The sequence below is a fragment of the Canis lupus genome, chromosome 30 (genome assembly GCF_048164855.1).
Source record: "Canis lupus baileyi chromosome 30, mCanLup2.hap1, whole genome shotgun sequence".
In the NCBI taxonomy this organism is placed as follows: Eukaryota; Metazoa; Chordata; class Mammalia; order Carnivora; family Canidae; genus Canis; species Canis lupus.
The window spans coordinates 42,168,195-42,186,958 of NC_132867.1; the positions used below are offsets into that span (position 1 = coordinate 42,168,195).

Below are 18,764 nucleotides of genomic sequence, written 5' to 3' on the forward strand. Positions count from 1 at the left end.
CCACCTGAATCATCTCTGAGCCACCTGGGCCATCTGTAGGCCACCTTGGCCATCTGTAGGCCACCTGAGCAATCTGTGGGTCACCTTGGCCATCTCTGGGCCACCTGAATCATCTCTGGGCCACCTTGGCCATCTGTGGGTTACCTGAGCCATTTCTGGGCTACCAGGGCCATCTGTGGGCCACCTGAATCATCCCTGGGCCACCTGGGCCATCTCTAGGCCACCTTGGCTATCTGTGGGCCACCTGAGCCATCTGTGGGCCACCTTGGCCATCTGTGAGCCACCTGAGCCATCTGTGGGCCACCTGAGCCATTTCTGGGCTACCAGGGCCACCTCTGGGCCACCTGAATCATCCCTGGGCCACCTGAATCATCTCTGGGCCACCTGGGCCATTTCTAGGCCACCTTAGCCATCTGTGAGCCACCTTGGCTATCTGTGGGCCACCTGAGCCATCTCTGGGCTACCAGGGCCACCTCTGGGCCACCTGAATCATCCCTGGGCCACCTGAATCATCTCTGGGCCACCTGAGCCATCTGTGGGCCGCCATCTGTGGCTGCTTCCTTAGCTTTAGGTTGTTTAGGTTTTTGGAGCTAATTTTAGGACCTTCAACTCAAGTGCCTTTTTTTTTTTTTTTTTTGCCTTTTTTTTTCCTGTCAAATCCAACATCTGCTATATTTATTTGAGAAATGTAGGTTTTGATTTTAATTTAAAATTCCTTGGTACAGTTACCTTAGAAGAAAACGGGAAAAGCTTAATTGAATTTACGATTTTAATTGAGTGGAGGAGTTTTGCAAGTAGACGTAAACTATTCTTATCTCCATCTGTTTGAACCCATTTTCACGTAGGAAATAGAGACGTGTTAAAGAACTGCGTGTATGTTATTTTGACTTAAGATTGTAAGGAGTCGGAACATATAAGAAAATGAAGCCGAGCCGTCGCGTGTGCTCCAACTGGGCAGCTCGTAGGGGAGTGAAGAGCTCGGCCCCGATTCCCAGGCTCCGGGCGCGGGCGCTGCCGGCGTGTAACCCCGGGTGAGCTGCTCTGCCCCTGCGGCCGGAGGCTCCGTGTACGGAGCGGCGGTGCTGATGGTACGACGGCAGGCGGAGCCCAGGTGGGCACGTGTCCCGCACCCGGTCCTCCCTTGAGCCCCACGAGCCTGGGGCGTGTGTCGTCACTGCCTTCTGTGTGGTCCTGAGGACTCGGAGGAAGCACAACGTTGGGAACTTGCTGGGCGGTGGGGTGGGCCTTCCACCAGCGGGCCCTGCTTTGGGCTTCGTGCTGGTGACCCCCGAGCTCTGATCACGGCCGTGCTGTACGGCTGTATGGGTTGGACACTGCACAGCTCCACTCACAGAGACCTGAGGCACATCCTTGGTCGCTGTAGAGCAAAGAGTGAGTGGCTCTTGCAGGCTGCCTCAGGCAGACATTCAGAGGCTCCCCTGCTGACATTTGGTGACGTCTAAGTGAGCCAGTCCACGTGCGGTGTAGGTGACGGTCACTCGGTAAACGCGTGCTCCACACTCCGCCGTAGTGGCTGCTCCCTCGCCAGCCCCCTGCCCATCCTCCCCGTCCAGGAGCAGCAGTCCTGGCTCGGTCCTGGTTTCTCCTGGGCTCCATCTGTTCTCAGGGCTTGGGGTCTCACCCACCCACACCCCTGTCAGCCTGGGACCCTGGGTCCGCCCAGCATCTCCTCCTGGTGGTCTGCGGCATCTCTGGCTGCAGACGGCAAACCAGGCCCCTGGCTCCTGACCCCCCCCCCCATGGTCTTCCCAGGTCTCCACGCTCCCAGGCCACAGCCCATGGCCACCCAGTGTCTTCTGTCCCCTTCGGCCACCTGTCTCCTGTGCTGCAGCCTGCGTCCGGGGTGGTGGTTTCCGGCCTCTGCCATCACCTGCCCTGAGCCATTGGGCGTCTGCTCCACTTTCCTGAGTGGGCTTCGTGCGTCAGCCCTCGCCCCACATCTGTCCCTCACGCTGGCCAGGACCAGGCTGGAACTCCTGGGCAGGGGGACCGCCTGGTCAAGCCTCTGCCAGCCTGGCCTCCTGGCTGTTCCCGGGCCATGCCGGGGCCGCCGCAGAGTCGTTGACTGTGTCCCTCCGGCCGCTCTGCTCCTGGTGCCTCGTCCTGGCTCCTTGGTGCCTTCACTGTCGTCTTCTCCAGATGGGAAAGCAGGCCCGCCGCTGCCCTCCTGCCCTCAGGCACCTTCCGGGTCAAACCCACCCTGCTCGGACATATGAGGCCATTTGATGGCTCACGGTGCTCCCGTCACCCATCTTGGCCTCCCTGCAACAGAAGCTCAGTGAGGGCAGATGCTCTTGTGCTGTGATCACTGCTGCAGCCCAGCCCCTGCAGCCCAGCCCCTGCAGCCCAGCGCCTGCATCTCAGCCCCTGCAGCCCAGCCCCTGCAGCCCAGCGCCTGCATCTCAGCCCCTGCAGCCCAGCCCTTGCATCTCAGCACCTGCAGCCCAGCCCCTGCAGCCCAGCACCTGCATCTCAGCACCTGCAGCCCAGCCCTTGGATCTCAGCACCTGCAGCCCAGCCTCTGTATCCCAGCCTCTGCAGCCCAGCCCCTGCAGCCCAGTACCTGCATCTCAGCACCTGCAGCCCAGCCCTTACAGCCCAGCCCCTGCATCTCAGCACCTGCAGCCCAGCCCCTGCAGCCCAGCACCTGCGTCTCAGCACCTGCAGCCCAGCCCCTATGTCTCAGCCCCTGCATCTCAGCCCCTGCAGCCCAGCCCCTGCATCTCAGCCCCTGCATCTCAGCCCTTGCAGCCCAGCCCCTGCAGCCCAGCCCCTGCAGCCCAGCCTCTGTATCCCAGCCCCTGCAGCCCAGCCCCTGCATCTCAGCCTCTGCAGCCCAGCCCCTGCATCTCAGCCCCTGCATCTCAGCCCCTGCAGCCCAGCCCCTGCAGCCCAGCCTCTGTATCCCAGCCCCTGCAGCCCAGCCCCTGCATCTCAGCCCCTGCATCTCAGCCCCTGCAGCCCAGCCCCTGCAGCCCAGCCTCTGTATCCCAGCCCCTGCAGCCCAGCCGTTGTAGCCCAGCCCCTGCAGCCCAGCCCCTGCAGCCCAGCCCCTGGCTCAGTCCTCGCCCTCACTGAGCAGGTGTTCACTACTAGTTGAATGAACGAACGAATATTTGCTGTGTTTCTTATTAACAGATGATTCTGAGGCGCCTTAATATTAAGTAGCGCTGCAGTTTTGCATGTGCCGATTCTATGTCATAATTAATAACAGACTCAATTCACAGAGTTTAGGATTCTAATGGAATTAACTCCTTGTTTTTCTTGTAAGACAAAAACAGTTTTTAAGAGGTTTTTTTCATTAATTAATATTCTAGGAACATAAAATTTCAGAGTCTTTACTCTGAGGACATAGATAAAAATAAAATTAATGAAGCACCAGGAATGTCAGATGCTAAATGGTGTACGGCTATTTATGACATTCTCCTAGAATTCCGCAGCTATTAACTCGCAGAGATGTGGCAGCTGAAGTCAGAAATGGATGGACTTTTAAAGTTGGAGAAGAGATCTTCGAAGTATTTCCTAATAAACTGTCGGTTTAATCATTGCAGAGACCGTGTCGGTGCACTCAATCACTGCCGGTCTGCCGTGAGCTGCTTGATTCTCACGAACCAGGCTTTCTATTTTTATGCTTCTCTTAAATAATTCTAAAGGTAAGAAGAATTGGGAAGGAGGAAGAAACAAATGAGACAGCACAGAGCTGGGGCCTCCGCTGGACCCCGGGAGCATCACGAGGGGGCTCGGCCCTGGGCCGCGGCGCAGGCCCACTGCGTCCGGGGCACCATGTGCCCCGTCAGGGTCGAAGCTTCTCCGGCTTCCCAGAAGGCAGAAGGTGTGGCGCTTGTTGCGCCAGGAGGATCTGCTGTGTGCTGCGTTGTGTCCCGTGATGAGGGAACGACGATCAGGGTGCGAGGTGAGGGGGAGGGTGCAGAGCCGCCGCTTCATCAGCCTCCTGTGCGAGCACAGAGCAGCAGGTCGTCAGGGCGCGCAGGCCGCGCACTGGCCTTTTGTGTGATACCTGCGCATGGCCCCTGGGTCAAAGGGAACGAAGCGACTTGGCATCGTCCAACCAGGCCAGTCTTGAGAACGGTACTGCTGTCCCACCTGTCCCCTGGGATTGCTGTCTGTGACGTCATGGGGAGGGAGACCAGCGCCTTGATTACGCACATTTAGAGGCGGGGGGGGGGGGGGGGGCCGCACCGGGAGCACCAGTCTCGGTCTGGGGGCAGGAAGGAGCGATGGGAAGGCCTAGGCAGGCCAGAGCCTCTCTTACGGGTTCCACAGCCTAGGATCGGCCGTTGGAGTGACGGTGGCAGGCTCTGGGCTACGCGTGGTTTCTGGTTGCCTGGTACCTGGCCCTGGAATGATCTAGAGCAGAGGGAGCATTGGCTTCAAGTGAGTGGGCTCTTTGCACAAGAGGGACACACTCCTGGCCGAGCCCTCCGCTGTCTTTAAAAACTGGCCGGCCCTGGGGAGGGGCCGTCTCTCCCTGAGGCCGTAAGGGAGATACAGATATGATGATTTTCCCTGCGATGCCTGTAAGCCAAGTAGGCAAATACAGCATCTAAGAAAGCATCAGAACAACGGCCTCCACTGGGGACGCGGCGCAGCCAACCCAGGACGTCGGACACCAGGACGCACAGACCAGGACGGCAGCAGCGGAGGCTCTCCGCACAAACCACGGCGTCTTTCACAACATTAACCGTAATTTCCAAATTAAGTTTTAATGCTAGCATGTCTCTTGCATTGTGGTCTTGGTGTGCTTCCACTTTGATAGATTCTCGAGAAGCTACACACGGACTAGATTTTTATTGGTCACGTCATGGAGCCTGTACGTGCCCCGTGCGCCAGCCGGGAGCCTTTGGATCAGTCCACACAGCCTTTGTCACCGGCCCCCGGCTTCCCCGCCTTATGGTTTCAGGTTTATCTGATTCGTTCTGTAGGAATTTAAAATATATGCAAGTTATTCACTTTGCAAATTTTTCTTTTTATGAATACACTTTTTTTTTTAAAGATTTTATTTATTCATAAGAGACACAGAGAGAGGCAGAGACACAGGCAGGGGGAGAAGCAGGCTCCATGCAGGGAGCCCGACGTGGGACCGGATCCCGGGTCTCCAGGATCAGGCCCTGGGACGAAGGGAGGGGCTCAACCATGGAGCCCCCCGGGGATCCTCTGAATATACTTTTTATAAATTGTGGTGTGTGTGATGTGAAACATTTTGTCTCCTTTAGGTCAGAGGTAGGATGGAGATGGAGAAACCATATTTTCTCATCTCAGAGGTGTGGAGAGGAAGCCCAGGTTTCTTCTGGCCTGGAGGTGGCCTCGCCGGGGCTGTGTGGGTGCACGGGCCCGGGCGGGACCAGAGTGGAGCTGGCCCCTCTTCCCGAGGGGTCACCACTGGGCTCAGCTTCCTGCAGAGACCAGACCCAAGCGAAAACCCACAGAAAGAGAACACATTACAGACGTGAGTGTCTCTAATAGCAGCTGGGGAGATGCTCCTTGTTTTTACCTGACTTCTTTGAGCATTATTTCTCCAGAAGGTCTCATCATATGGAGTCTAGCGTCCAGACAGCTTTTTATCATTTACCTTTAAAAAAAAAAAAAAAGGGATCCCTGGGTGGTGCAGCAGTTTGGCACCTGCCTTTGGCCCAGGGCACGATCCCGGAGACCCGAGATCGAATCCCACGTCGGGCTCCCGGTGCATGGAGCCTGCCTCTCCCTCTGCCTATGTCTCTGCCTCTCTCTCTCTCTGTGTGTGTGACTATCATGAATAAATAAAAATTAAAAAAAAATCTGTGTTTGATTGGATCTGGAGTGCTCAGGATCCTGACTGCATTAAGCTCTTTCTCCTGGATCAGACAGAGAAGTTCTCTTTCTTCTGGATCAGCCAGAAGTTCTGGCTCTCCTCTCAAACCGTTGCTTCCTTGGCTCAGGCCCCGCTAGGAGACCCCTGGAGCCAGTCCCCGTGGCCGGTACTTGCGCCAGTGCCGCAGGGTCCCCGGGGCGGGGTGGCGGGGGGGGGAGGCTGTGACGCTCAGACCGTCAGTTCACGCGCGCTGGGTTTCTGGCTCATCCTCAGTGTCTGCAGCCCAGTTAATCACGGCGCGTGGCCGTTTTCAGGGTTAGGCACCTAACTTGTTTCGATGCGTGGCGAGGGAATGATTAATAAAGAAACCCGCGGAAATCCCTAGATTTTAAATACAGCAAGTAACTTATATTATAAAAGGAGTCCAGAGAAACGTTCTTGTTTCTTATTTAAAACAGTCCAAGAACGTTTGCGTTTTCCTTCATGGCTTCCTCTGTAGTTTCCTGGCTCTCCTTCCGGGGGTTGCTTTGGAATCCCTCTGCGGGGCCTATACTGGGCTCCAAGCTCCCAGGTCGCAGAGGCAGCCAGCGGGAGCGCGGGCACAGGTGCATGGTGCTGCCAAGGGCTCTACCCAAGGCAGCTTGTCCCATTAAGTCGTGAAGCGTGCGATGTCTGGCTGGAGGCGGGGAAGTGGTTTGATGTCGTCCAAGCGCTGCTTTTACCAAAATAGGGTATCTTGGACAATTGAAGCCAGGCCTTTGTGGGCATCATAAATGCACAGCAGCCGTAGAAGAGGGGCGTCTCCAGCCTGGGGGCCACACAGCCACAGGAGCTCCCCCGGCCCGTGCATAGGTCCTGTGCACTCTCCATGGGAACCACCTGGATGGGAACATGGACAACGCCCAGACCTGATGTCCTGGGGCCCCAGGCTGCTCCCCCCCCAGATTTCAGGCCGCCCCCTCTTTGTCCTGCTCCCAGGTTCCTTCCTGCATCTCCTAGGAGCCTGCTTCGGGGGCTGCACCCTGCTGCAGCACCTTCCCCTTCCTCCCTGGGGACAGGCCGTGGGTTCTGTGCCACCAGTGCTGGCTGCCTGGAGGCTTCACGGGGTGGTCTGCAGGGCTGGCCTGGAACCGTGGAGTGTCACTGTCCAAATAATCCCCCACCGCCAGCCCCAAACCCGGCTCACAAGCCCAGACGACTGTAGGAAGGTGTTCTCTGCTTCCCAGAGGAATCTGCCCCAGACGTGGGGGAAAGCCTTTGCCGGAAGCTTCTCTCCTGGCCCCGAACCCCAAGGCCACGACCACCTCCATGGGTTTGTAAGCACAAAGTCTAAATCTGATCCTTGATCCAAAGGATTAAAAATAAGATGCGTAATTACGTTTAAAATATATAAAATTTGAATATATTTCTGTCAAAGTGAGAATTTTACAAAATAACAAAGCAAAATGCTGTAATTTTTTTTCATGTTTTCAGAAAATATATTTTCAAAATTATCCATTAAGAGTAAGTTCTGGGGCCCCTGGGTGGCTCAGTCGGTGAAGCATCTGCCTTCGGCTCGGGTCATGATCTCAGGGTCCTGGGACTGAGCCCCATGTCGGGCTCCCTGCTCAGGGGGGAGCCTGGGCTCCCTCTGCCTCTGCCCCCTGCTCATGTTCGTGCTCTGTCTCTCTCTCAAATAAATAAAAAAAATCTTAAAAAAAAAAAGTTACATAATATAAATTACAGTTATTATCAAACGCTTAAGTCTACGTTATTTAAAGAAAGCTGAATTTTAAGTTCAATACCTTGCAAGTTTAACAGTTTCATAAAGGATGGACCTTGTGGTGGTTGTGGCGTCCGCATCCGCCTGGTTGCCGGCGTGGATCGCGAGCTCCACCGAGTGTGTCTGGGCGTGCACCCGAGCGTGGGAGCGAGAGGGGCTGCTGTGTGCGGAAGCTCCTCGGGCGCCACGCACGGCCCTGCGTGCCTGTGAGTGACACAGAGGAAGACAGGAGCTGGGCACTGCTGGAAAGGGACTTTGTTCTGCAGGACACGCCTGCTTCGCATCCAGAGTTGGGTGAGTTCATGAGTTTGTCTTTTCTTTCACCCGAGTGCCCCCAGTGACGTCATTCCCCCCGTCCCGACTCCTCCGGGGACAGCCCTGGGGCCGCAGGGCTCTTGGCTGCAGTGGCCCCTTGTTCCAAGGACGCAGAGCCGCCCTCTGGGGTGGTGTCCCCCGGGGGCCTGGTCAGCGCGCCCGCCCGACGGGAGGACGTCGAGGGCTGCGGGTCGTGCTGTGCCGGCCCGAAGTGTGGGTCCCAGACGCCGTCGCCCGGCCCAGGGGACAAGGCGGTGCCCGAGGGGCCGCGGCCCTGCAGGGGCCGGGGGTGCGCGTGTCGCGGGGGGCCTGCCCTGCCGTGTGCTGGGGGCAGCCGGGGCTTTCTGCAGCTTTGTCAGCTGCCCTTTTCCTGATACTTGTCCCCATTGTTTCGGGAACTCTGTGCGTCTTAAAGGTGACAGAAGCCTTTCAGGGCGGCGCCTGGTGTTGCTGTGGAGTCCGGCCGCACGGAGCCCCGCCGTCCGGGCCCGAGCCCGCGGTGCGAGCCCGGAGTGCTCGAAGGGTTAACTGTCACACGTCACTGCTGGCTGGTGTGCTCTGAGGCCCTAACTCTGCGGCTGACAGAGCCTGGGACAGAGGAGGCGCCGCTCCCGAGCCCGCGGGGAGGGGACGCTCGGCGTGGCGGAGGTGGCGGAGGTGGCCTCGCCGGCCGCATGGCCTCGCGCGCCGGGGCTTGGCCCGCGGGGACCCTCTTCAGCAGCGCGGGCCGTCGCTGCAAAAGGAGGCGCAAGAAACGCTGCGACAGGAGAGGTAACTGGGTGGGCTTTTACCCCGGGCTGCGGACAGCCGAGCCGCACGTCGGGGGCCCCGTGACCCCGGCCCCGCGCTGCCCCTCTTCCCCACAGGGCGCGGCGGCCTCCTGCACGGCCCCGGGCCACACAGGCCCTCTGGCGCCCGCGGGTAGGGGGCCCTTGAGCTTCAGCGCGCCAAGTCCATTTTTAGGAAGATATTTATGAAGCCTTAGAAGTTTGTAGCTCCGGGTGTTGAAAGCTCTTTCCTCCTGAGACGGATGCTCTCTGATGGCTCCTCCTTTGCTGCCACTCTCCACTGACAACTTCTCTGCCCTTAAAACTATTCAGTCTGTAGAAAGCGAGGCTATGGCAGCCGATGTTAAGATAGTTTGCTTTTAAAAACACGGACGACAGCGTCCTTGCATACAACACCGGCTGATTTCAGTCTCTGGTTCAACTTGGTGTTTTAAAATATGTATTCTTAAAGATTTTATTTATTCTTGAGAGAGAGAGACACAGGCAGAGGGAGAAGCAGGCTCCATGCAGGGAGCCCGATGTGGGACTCGATCCCGGGTCTCCAGGGTCAGACCCTGGGCCAAAGGCAGGCGCCAAATCGCTGAGCCACCCGGGTTGCCCTTTAAAGATGTTTTAAAATATTAAAAATCTGTATTTTTTTCTTAGCACCAGACTTAAAAATTGCCTGTGACTGTAAAAATCACCAGCTCTTGGCTTTGGGGTGAATTGTGGCTATAAAGGGTGTTGAGAGCGTGTCATCTTCCTATGCTGTGAGTTCACTAACAGAGTATGGCTTTTAAAAAAAAAGAGATTTTATTTATTTATTCATGAGACACACAGAGAGAGGCAGAGACGCAGGCAGAGGGAGAAGCAGGCTCCCTGCGGGGAGCCCGATGTGGGACTCGATCCCGGGACCCTGGGATCACAACCTGAGCCAAAGGCAGACGCTCCACCACTGAGCCCCCCCGGGTGCCCCAAACAGAATGTGTCTTAGGTGAAGAGATGCTTCTGGTGAAGGAGCCCGTCGTCCTGGGCGTCCCCTTCTTGCCCACCCGCTGGTAGGACCAGGACCCAGTTGTCACCACCTCAGCATTCCTGGGATAGTCTGTAGCCAGAGACCATCAACCCTTCAGGGAATGAGATGAGCCAGTTTTCAGTGTGGCTTCGCAGAGAAAAGAAGAAGAAACCGACTTTGGGGTAGCAATCTTATGATGACAGCATCTTGCTGAGTCTACAAAGATGCGTGTGTCCAGCAGAGCTCTGTGTCTGGGAGCAGCGAGGGCATCATGATCCGAAGACGTCAGGGGCACCGAGCTCCGTGTGCATCCCAGGGAACACCAGCCACCCGAGCGGCTTCGGTGCGGCTGTGACAGGCCCTCGCCTCAGGCTGCAGCATGGCTCTCTGTCCCCTTAGTTCAGCATTAAAAAGCAGGACGGCCTGTAGTGGACAAGTAAGACTAAGGCAAAGGCAAAAACTGTAAGATATTTTTATTAAAAACCCTAAATTTAGGATTGCCATAATTTTTTTTTTCCGTAGCCCCTTATCACTAAATATTTAAGTGGGGGGAAATATTGTAAAGTACAAGAATCATTGTTGGCTTTGGGGGACCTTGCTGTAATTCAAAACAGTTTGTATTAGTCCCACTGTGTGGGGATGCTCATCAAAATGTCGTCTTCGTGCATTCTAGAATCTTTTTCTTCAGTAGGAAAACCATTCTCGAGTAGGCTGCATTTTGGGGCCAGCATCTTGAGAAAGCTGAGAGCGTCAGAAGATGCAGCACTTGAGCCCCCGTAACAAATGAGTTGTGTTCCCTGGGCACTCTTTGTGAGGTGCAAAGCGCTATGACCGCCTGAGATATGGGGTGGGATGGCATTTATTCCTCCATCTACCCATCTGCTCATCTATTCATCTGTCCATCTACCCATTCATCCATCCATCAACCCATCTACGTATCCATCTACCCATCTACTCATCATTTATCTACCCATCCATCATCTATCCATCTGCCCATCTACTTATCCATCCACCTATCCACCCATCCACAATTCTGCTCATACACTCATTCATCCGTCTATCATCCATCCACCTACCCATCTGCTCATCCATCCACCCATCCTCCCAACTATTCAATCATCCACCCATCCATTCATCCATCTACCCATCCATCAACTCATCTACTTATAAACCTACCCATTCCTTTATCTACTCATCATCATCCGTCCATCTTCTGATCTATTCATCTATCTGCCCACCCAGCCATCTACCCATTCACCTGTCTACCCATCCATCATCTGTCTACCCGTCTGTTCATCTATCCATCCACTCATCATCTACCCATCTGTCATCCATCCGCCCATCCATTCATCTACCCATTCATTCATCATCTATCCATCTGTCATCCATCTATCTTTCCACCCATCTTTCTGTCCATCATCCATCTATCCATCCATCATCCATCTATACCCATCCATCAGCCATGCATCAACCCATCTATTTGTCCATCCGTTCATCTACTCATTTACTTAACCATTTCTCTCATCTGTTTAGCCATCCAGCCTTCTTTCTGTCCATCCACCCACCCATCTGTCCATCCAACCGTTACTCATTAGAGTCTTTTGTGTGCTGGCACCAGGGATTTGGGCACACACAGGGCAGGTATAGGTGCTTGGATGGCAGTGGCAGAAGGACAGCCCCGGCTTTTAGGCTTGGAACTTGCTGTGGAATGGGGCACTTGAAGTACCATCTGGTGGATGATGAGGGTGGATTTGTATGATGCATTGCTGCTCTGATGTGTGTATCAGGGAGGAAGAGATGGGTCTTCCCCAAACTCTGGCAGAAATGGAAGTCACCATGTCTACCAGGAGAAGGGCACAAGTAAGGACAGTTGCTGAACCCTGTCCCCCACCAACGAACAGCAAACGTAATGGAAAGAAGGCCCAGGTTTTCTAGAAGCTGTTGTGACAGATGTATGGGTGCATTTCATGGCATTCATACTGAGGGGTTTCATAGCACAAGTGGGGACCCCACTCACCTAGAAGGACGTCCTTCAGCTAGAGAAGACGCTTCAGAGATAGAGCCACTCTGGGTTGACAGCTGAACTTGTAAAGCAAACCTGCTTTACAGGGTAAGATTTGTGAGGTTATTTTCAAAATACTACGGAGATCGGATCAGATCTCAGCAGTGCCTAGGATATTAGTGTCGTCGTTACTATTCATATTGCAAATACAGTTCACCCTATTGTCTTCTTTTCCTTGGATTCCAGAAAATAAGGTGTATTTTTCAAGCAAACGGGATTTCGGTTAGGCTGTGGTAAATAGAGCAAACAGAGGCAGTATTGCAAAGGCATCGTTACCGCGTGTCCACTGTGAAGGACAAAGTAGGAGTGTGAAAACAGTGCTTCGTGAAGGTGGCTCTTCTACTGTGGTTTGTTCTGAGCTGGTAATGCCACTTTGTTGTTCTGGAATCAGGCTTCAGCAGCGTGTGTGCATTTGTAGGGTTGCTGTTGCTCAGGCATGCCCTGCCGAGGAGCAGGAGAGGCAGCCGAGGGGGGAGAGCCTGGAGGTCTGTGCACCTGAGCACACAGGTGAGGGGCAGGGCCGGGGCGCAGACCATGTGACCAGCCAGCCCAGCGCTCGCACACAGCTGGCCCTGGAGGGGACTCAAGGACTCAGGCTTCTTCCATTCTTTGATGGAAGGTTCTGGAGTCATCCTGGGAAGTGCTGCCCATCCTGGTCCTGAAGGTGGGCGAGAATACAGGGAAGCACGTTGTGTGGCCAGGCCTGGGAGCGTGGAGCACGTCCCCTGGGAGAGGAACCTCTGTCCCTGCCCGCCGCTCCACGGGGCTCGGCCCGCCGCGGTGGCCGGTGAGCCGCGAGCCGGCGAAGCTGGCCTGGCCGGGGTGACGCGCCCTGCCCTGCCCAGCGCGGGGCCTCTCGTGTACCTCGAGTCTTCTTCTGGGGGCATCGTTGTTCTCCCGGCCACTGGCTCCGTCCCGGGGGCTCCTGCTTGTCCTCCGGAGCCGCATCTGAGGCGGGCGAGGACGATGGAGGAGGGAGCCAGGGACCATCTGAAGGGTTCGCGGGGCGGGGGGGGGGGGGGTGGCGGCGCTCATAAACCACAGAATTTTAATCTTGGGCAAACTTGTTTCTGTATAAAATAGACATGTTTGGAATACTACGTGTCGTGATGGGGATTGAAGGGAATAAATGCCTCAGACTCACAACAGTGTCTCGGGGTTGAGGGCCCTTGGGTTCCCTGTATCCGTGACGGGCTTTTATGGAGGCTCCCGGGGGGCCTCCCCGCTGCGCCCCCAGGCACCCACAGCGGCGGCCCCACGTCGCGTCGGCTTGTCCTCTGCCTGGCAGGATTTCCTTCTGCCCGTGGTTTGGCTACTTGCACGGTCTCGATGAGCTCTGACCTTATGCGGAGGTCTGCAGGGCGTCTGATACTCGCCGGAACAGCAGCGGGAAGGGTGCAGTTCTGTCGCCGGCGACAGCAGGTGGGGCTGCAGAGACGGAGCCCGCAGCTTCAGAATGGGGTCTGCTACTTCCCAGCCCGTTTTCAGAGTCTGTAGAGCAAGGCGTGTGTGTGTGTGTGTGTGTGTGTGTGTGTGTGTGTGTAGGACAGCGGCGTAGAATAAAAATTCCATTTTTCTCCTCGTGGAAGCGATGTCTATTGTAAGAATTAGGAAATACAGATGCAGAATAAATTTTATGAAAAAGCAAAGGTGGTAATTCTCGTAAACCTCTGAACATAAGCCGTCTTCATAGTTTCGTCCAGTCGTTAGGACTGGACTCAGACCTCGAAGGTTAGTGGCGGTTACGCCTCTGTGTCGGGGGTGGGGGGAACCCAGTGATGCCGACTTGTACCTTGGGCCCTCCCAGTCCCTCCTGGGGGGCGAGCTCACTCTGGAAGCGCCCCCCGCCCCCCCCCCCCCCCCGCCCCTGCTCCAGCGCTCCCAGCTCAGGACCCTTACGGAAGCACTTCCTACAGCCCCCAGCTCGCTCCCTCCCTGTCCCCACTGAGTCCCGGGATGGTTTTACTCTCTGGACCCAACGTGGAGAAGGCCAGCCAGGCCAGGTGCCCCTGGGGAGCAGGGCCTCGGCCTTCACGGAGGCCGCCACGTGTCTACAGAGCCCCCTCCCCGTAGCTCAGCCCACCCGTGACTTTCATGCTCTCTGACACTTGGACAACCGACGTCTCTCCGTACTTAGTAATGGATGAGGCGAAACCAGAAAGCGTATCAAAGCCCATTTCCATTTATTCTTTCATAAGTTTTCTTCCTGTTTATGTGCCATTTTTAAAATTAGGTATTTGTCTGTGCGGTATGGACCGCAGCAGGTGTTGAGAGGTTGCCCGAGGACCATGGTTCTTTGCCTCAGGTAGACGGGCACAGGGAGGCCACCGAGCGCCCCGGGCAGGGGCATCCAGAAGGTGCTGCCTTCTGCCCCGGGAGACCCTGGCACCCCTGGATGCGCAGGGACAGGCTGGGCCGTGTATCGGGGGCCTCGGCGGGAGCCCGTGCTTTCCCTAGCGGGGCTCTCCCGCTGGGGCCACCGGTGGTCCGCGGTCTGCGGGGCCCGGAGCAGGGGCTGCGTGGGGACTGGGGCTCCAGCTGCTGGAGCCACAGAGCAAGTTGCCTTTGTGTCTGCGGGTCCGACGCTGTGCCCACTGGCTTCCTCCGTCCCCCGTGATCGCCCCGGGAGGTGCGGGGCTGCTGACCGCGAGCCGTGGACGTCACAGCGGCTCTTCTGTGCGGCCGCCCCGGCGCCCAGCCTGGTGACTTGGATCAGAACGGGGAGACCTCAAGTTCGCGCGTCTGGAACTCTGGCTTGCGGAAGCTCTTCCGGATAGGACTCTGACTCTGACTCATAGTATCATGAGCTTCTATCGTAGGTGAGGTCGGGTCTTGGCTGCCCGACTGCGCCCGTGCCCCTGGTGTTGTGGTCACCGTGGTATCGGGCGCAGGGTTCAGAGAGCGCACCTGGAAGGTCAGGGGTTAAGTTGAGACATGACTTTGAAAATGTGTCTCTTGAAGGATTACTTTGATCCCCAGAGAGTATCCGTGACCGCGGTCTCCCGCATCTGCCGCGGGATGGACGGCGTGGACAGAGCTAACGCCCTGCCTTTGCCTGCCGCTGCCGCTGCCCGGCGTTTCAGCTGCTGTCTGCCCCGTGTTGTGTCCAGCGAGCCTGGAGATGCGAGTCCCCAAAAGCGGCCTCAGGCGGCGGGACGTGGGGAAGCACGAGCGAGCAGTCCTCGCCGCGCCGGACCTGCTTGTGCCGCCCGCTGCCGCCGCGCTGACGACGGTGGCCGGTGCTCAGGGGTCTCTGCACGCGGGCCCCCGCTGCGGCGCTGAGCGTCACTGACCCGACACGCGCAGCCCCGGGAGCCGTGCCTGAGCCGCGCAGCTGTAGGCTCGCCCCCGGTGGCCACGCGAGGTGGGCTCTGCCGGGCTGTGACCTCAGCAAGGCATTTAGAACCCACGTAAGAGGGAGCGACGGCCACGGCCACTGGCGAGGCATTTCTTCACCTTGAAGTGTACCCAGATCACCTCTCACGTCGGTAGTAACCAATTACAGCTGCTCCGTTTGCAGCTGTTCCCCACTTAGGACCCGAGAGGTAAGCTAGGGCTTTCCAAGTTTAGATGCATTTGAGAGAACGCTGCGAACGGACGTGCGGGCGGCAGTCACGGTGTATTAGTTAGCTGGGGACACTCCAGAGGGGACGCCCCGTCTTCCGCAGCACGCAGCCTCGCGGAGCCGCTGCCCTACTGAGCGTCGCAAGCACGGAGGATTAGCTCTGAGGCCTGGTGGGAAAGGCGGGTGTCCAGCCGGAGGGGAGCGCTCAGGAGGACGGGGGGGGGGGGGGGTGGCTGGGGCTGGCTCCGCGGGAGGTGCCGGCCTCGTTGGGCAGGCAGCCACAGCACCGGCCCAGGGCCTTCCGTGCCCGCAGCACCCCAGCTCCAGCCGTCACGGGCCCGGGCGCCCCTGCAGGTCCTCTGTGCTCGGGGTACTCTCCTGGCCACGTCAGGAAAATCCTAGATACCCGTATTGATCGGTGAATAAAAGCGAGTAAATAGAAATGTGTTGGAAAGTTGGGACTCTGCTCTTTGCCATGGCTGAGTCCGGGCCTCCCGTCTGGTTTGGGCCTGCTGGCCGGGTTCCTGTGTAGGGCGCCCGGGGGTGGGGGGGTCCACCTCGGCGGCTGCCTCCCCGTGCCTCTGCACTGAATCTGGCCTGGCTCAGGGCTTGGGGCTTTGTGTTCTCTAATAAGGTCTGGATTGTTAACAGTAGCTCGTCTGTTTTTTGGACGAGTTGACATCTAGTTGGCACATTTCAGTAAAAATTATAAATTAGGAAAAATTGATAAAACCCTGTGTCTTTCCTTCTGGGAAAGATCAACACATGGCCCTCATTAGAGCAGCAAACTCTGAAGAGGATGGAACCTGAACGCAGCCAGCATGTGGAGCTCCCGCCTAGTGGGTCGGGTGGGGGTCCTGGGTGTTCATGGTTGTCAGAGCACAGTACGGCTTACTTTGGGGAAAGCAGCTGTGGCAGCCAGTAAAGACCCTGGGATGGGGCAGGAGCCGGAGGCGACACCTCCTAACCTGCTGGGAGCTTGCCCAGCTTGTCTGAGCGGAGGCGAGCAGATGCAGGGCTTTGGAGAAGGCGCTGGAGGAAGAGCCCAGGGCCACCTGTTGGGCCCGTCCCCGCGGGCATGATGGGCAGGTGCTGGGCCAGCAGAGGCAGGGAGGCCCGGGTACCTGGCCTCACGGCGGTGGGGGAGGCTGATGACAGCAGGGGGACAGGCTGCACGTCCTAGGCTTCAGTGAGCGGAGGGAGGTGGAGGGTGACCCCCTGGGGTAGGACAGTGGCAGAGCCCCTCCAGGAGGTGGCCTGTGCAGAGGTGCAGCCTGCAGTGATCCGGGGGCAGAGCATGGCAGCCCCAGTGACCCGAGGGCACAGGGCCCTGTGCAGAAAGGCAGTTGGTGGGGCGCTGAGGAAGCCTCTGGGTCGGGCAGAGTGGAGGAGGGGCCAGGGCCGTCCCCTGAGTGGGGAGAGGCAGCCTCCCGGTCTGAGTGCGGGGCTCACCTTGTGAGACACGGCTCCTGTGAGGGTGACGTCAGATTCCAGGAGCAGACAGTGGCCGCGTCACAGGGACTCACGGGGCCCAGCTCCGAGGCCTGGTGCACGTGGCAGAGGCGGGGAGGCTGGTGTATTCGGTGCTTACCTTCGGAGAGCGGGAAGGTGTTCAGATGCTCTTGGGATGTTTGGGGGCAGAGAGGAGAAAGCAGCGGGCGCCTGCATGTGTGTGTGGGCGCAGGGAGGCCTGGCGAGACGGTGGGCTCTCACGCGTTTGCATCGGTACAGTCTGTGCAGAAGATGCCAGGTCCCCCCATGCGCCCGACCCCGGGGTCACCCCTGCCCCCCCCCAGCACTGCCCCCGCTGGGGCCCCTCTGCTCGCTCTGCTTCCACGTACTGCCCCTACTCTCAGCATGCAGGGTCTCCGTGATGCCGTATTTTTAATGAAGGGGGAACTGTACCCACAACTTGATGAGGTTGCCTCCCTTCGTTGGTCTGATGGCAGAGCACACGGTGTCTGTAGTGCTTGCTCCTCCTGGTCTGTCCATCTGCCGGGTGTTAGCGGCCTCTAACCAGCTGTTCTTCGGCCGCCATTCAGTAGATTCCCCTCCTCATCAGCGTTTCCCAGTTAACGTAATGAATGTCATTGTGCATTGCTGTGCTTTTCTAAAAATAATTAAGACTTCGTGTTTTAGAGCAGTTTTAGGTTCACAGCAGAATTAAGGGGAAGTACACAGATTCCCCCCACACAACCGGCCCTGTATCACCTGCCCCCACACTGGTATGTTTGTTACAAGGGGTAAACCCGCACTGACATGTCATTTCCACCCGAGTCCAGTTTCCTTGCAGTGGTGCGTATGTCTGAGGGTTTGCACAGGTGTAGGATAGCGCCTGCGCCTGCCACCGTGATAGTATCATACGGCCTGTTTTCACCGCCCTAGAAAGTCTCTGTATTCTACTCCTCCCTCCCCACCACCCACAGTCCCCCCCAGCCAGCCCCATCCCCACGGCTGTGCCTGCCCCAGACCGTCGCACAGTGTGCAGCCCTCCCGCCCTGGCTGCTGTCGCCAGGTCACCCGCCCTCACAGTCCCTCCGGGTCTCCTCAGGACGGGACGGCCTGCTCCCCCTTAGCGCTGGGTGCACTCCCGCCGCCTGATGGGCCGTCTCCCATCTGTGCCCCGCTGAGCGGCACCGTGGGCGCCCCAGGGTCCGGCCGTCCTGCAGAGAGCTGCCGTGGACTCCGTGCAGGTGTCATGTAGGCGCATATCTGCATCTCCTCCGGTCGACGCCAGGGCCAAGGTCGCAGGGTGCCCAGGAGGAGTGCAGGCGGTCCTGGGAGACGCCACCCACTGCCCTCCAGAGAGGTGGCCCGTCCCGCATCCCCGCCAGCCTATTGAGCGCGTCCTCGCCACCCGTGTCATGGCCCGGGGCATGGGTGGCAGCCGTCCTCAGAGGCCACATGTCACCCATGTCTTCGTCACCGTCTCCCTGACGGCCTGGGACGCGGAGCAGCCTTCCTGATCTGCCACCTGCATGTCTCCGTTCAGGTCTCCCGTCCGCTCTTAAACGCGTTGTTAGGTCGTGTTGTTGAGTGTTCAGAGATCTTTACGTATTGTAGGCGCCGTCCTCTATCAGCTGTGTCTTTTGCAAATATTTGCTGCCGGCCGGTGCTTGTCCTCTCACCCCCCTGACTTTCGCAGGACAAGGTCCAGCCGGTCAGTTGTTTGTCTCCTGGATTGGACCCGTGGTGCCGGGGCTACAGGGTCATCCTCCCGTCCAGGGTCACCGGGGATTTCTCCTGTGTCGTCTTCTAGAAGTGTCATAGTTTAGCATCCTACGCTGCGTCCGTGACCCCTTGTGAGCCAGTCGAGAGGAGCATAAGGTCCGTGTCCACGTTCCCTCTGCGTGTGGACGTCCAGTTGTCCAGCACCGCCTGCGGAGGGCACGGCCTTCGCCCCGTGGGTGGCCTCGCTCCTTTGTCAAGGATCCGTCGGGGGCGTTCA

At 57.7% G+C, this 18,764-nt stretch overlaps 1 protein-coding gene across 4 annotated transcripts in view; it reads left to right on the forward strand.

The window, feature by feature from the left end:
* ADARB1 (adenosine deaminase RNA specific B1) overlaps positions 1-18,764 on the forward strand; it is a 137,003-nt gene that overhangs the window by 63,035 nt on the left and 55,204 nt on the right. The window lies entirely within an intron of this gene.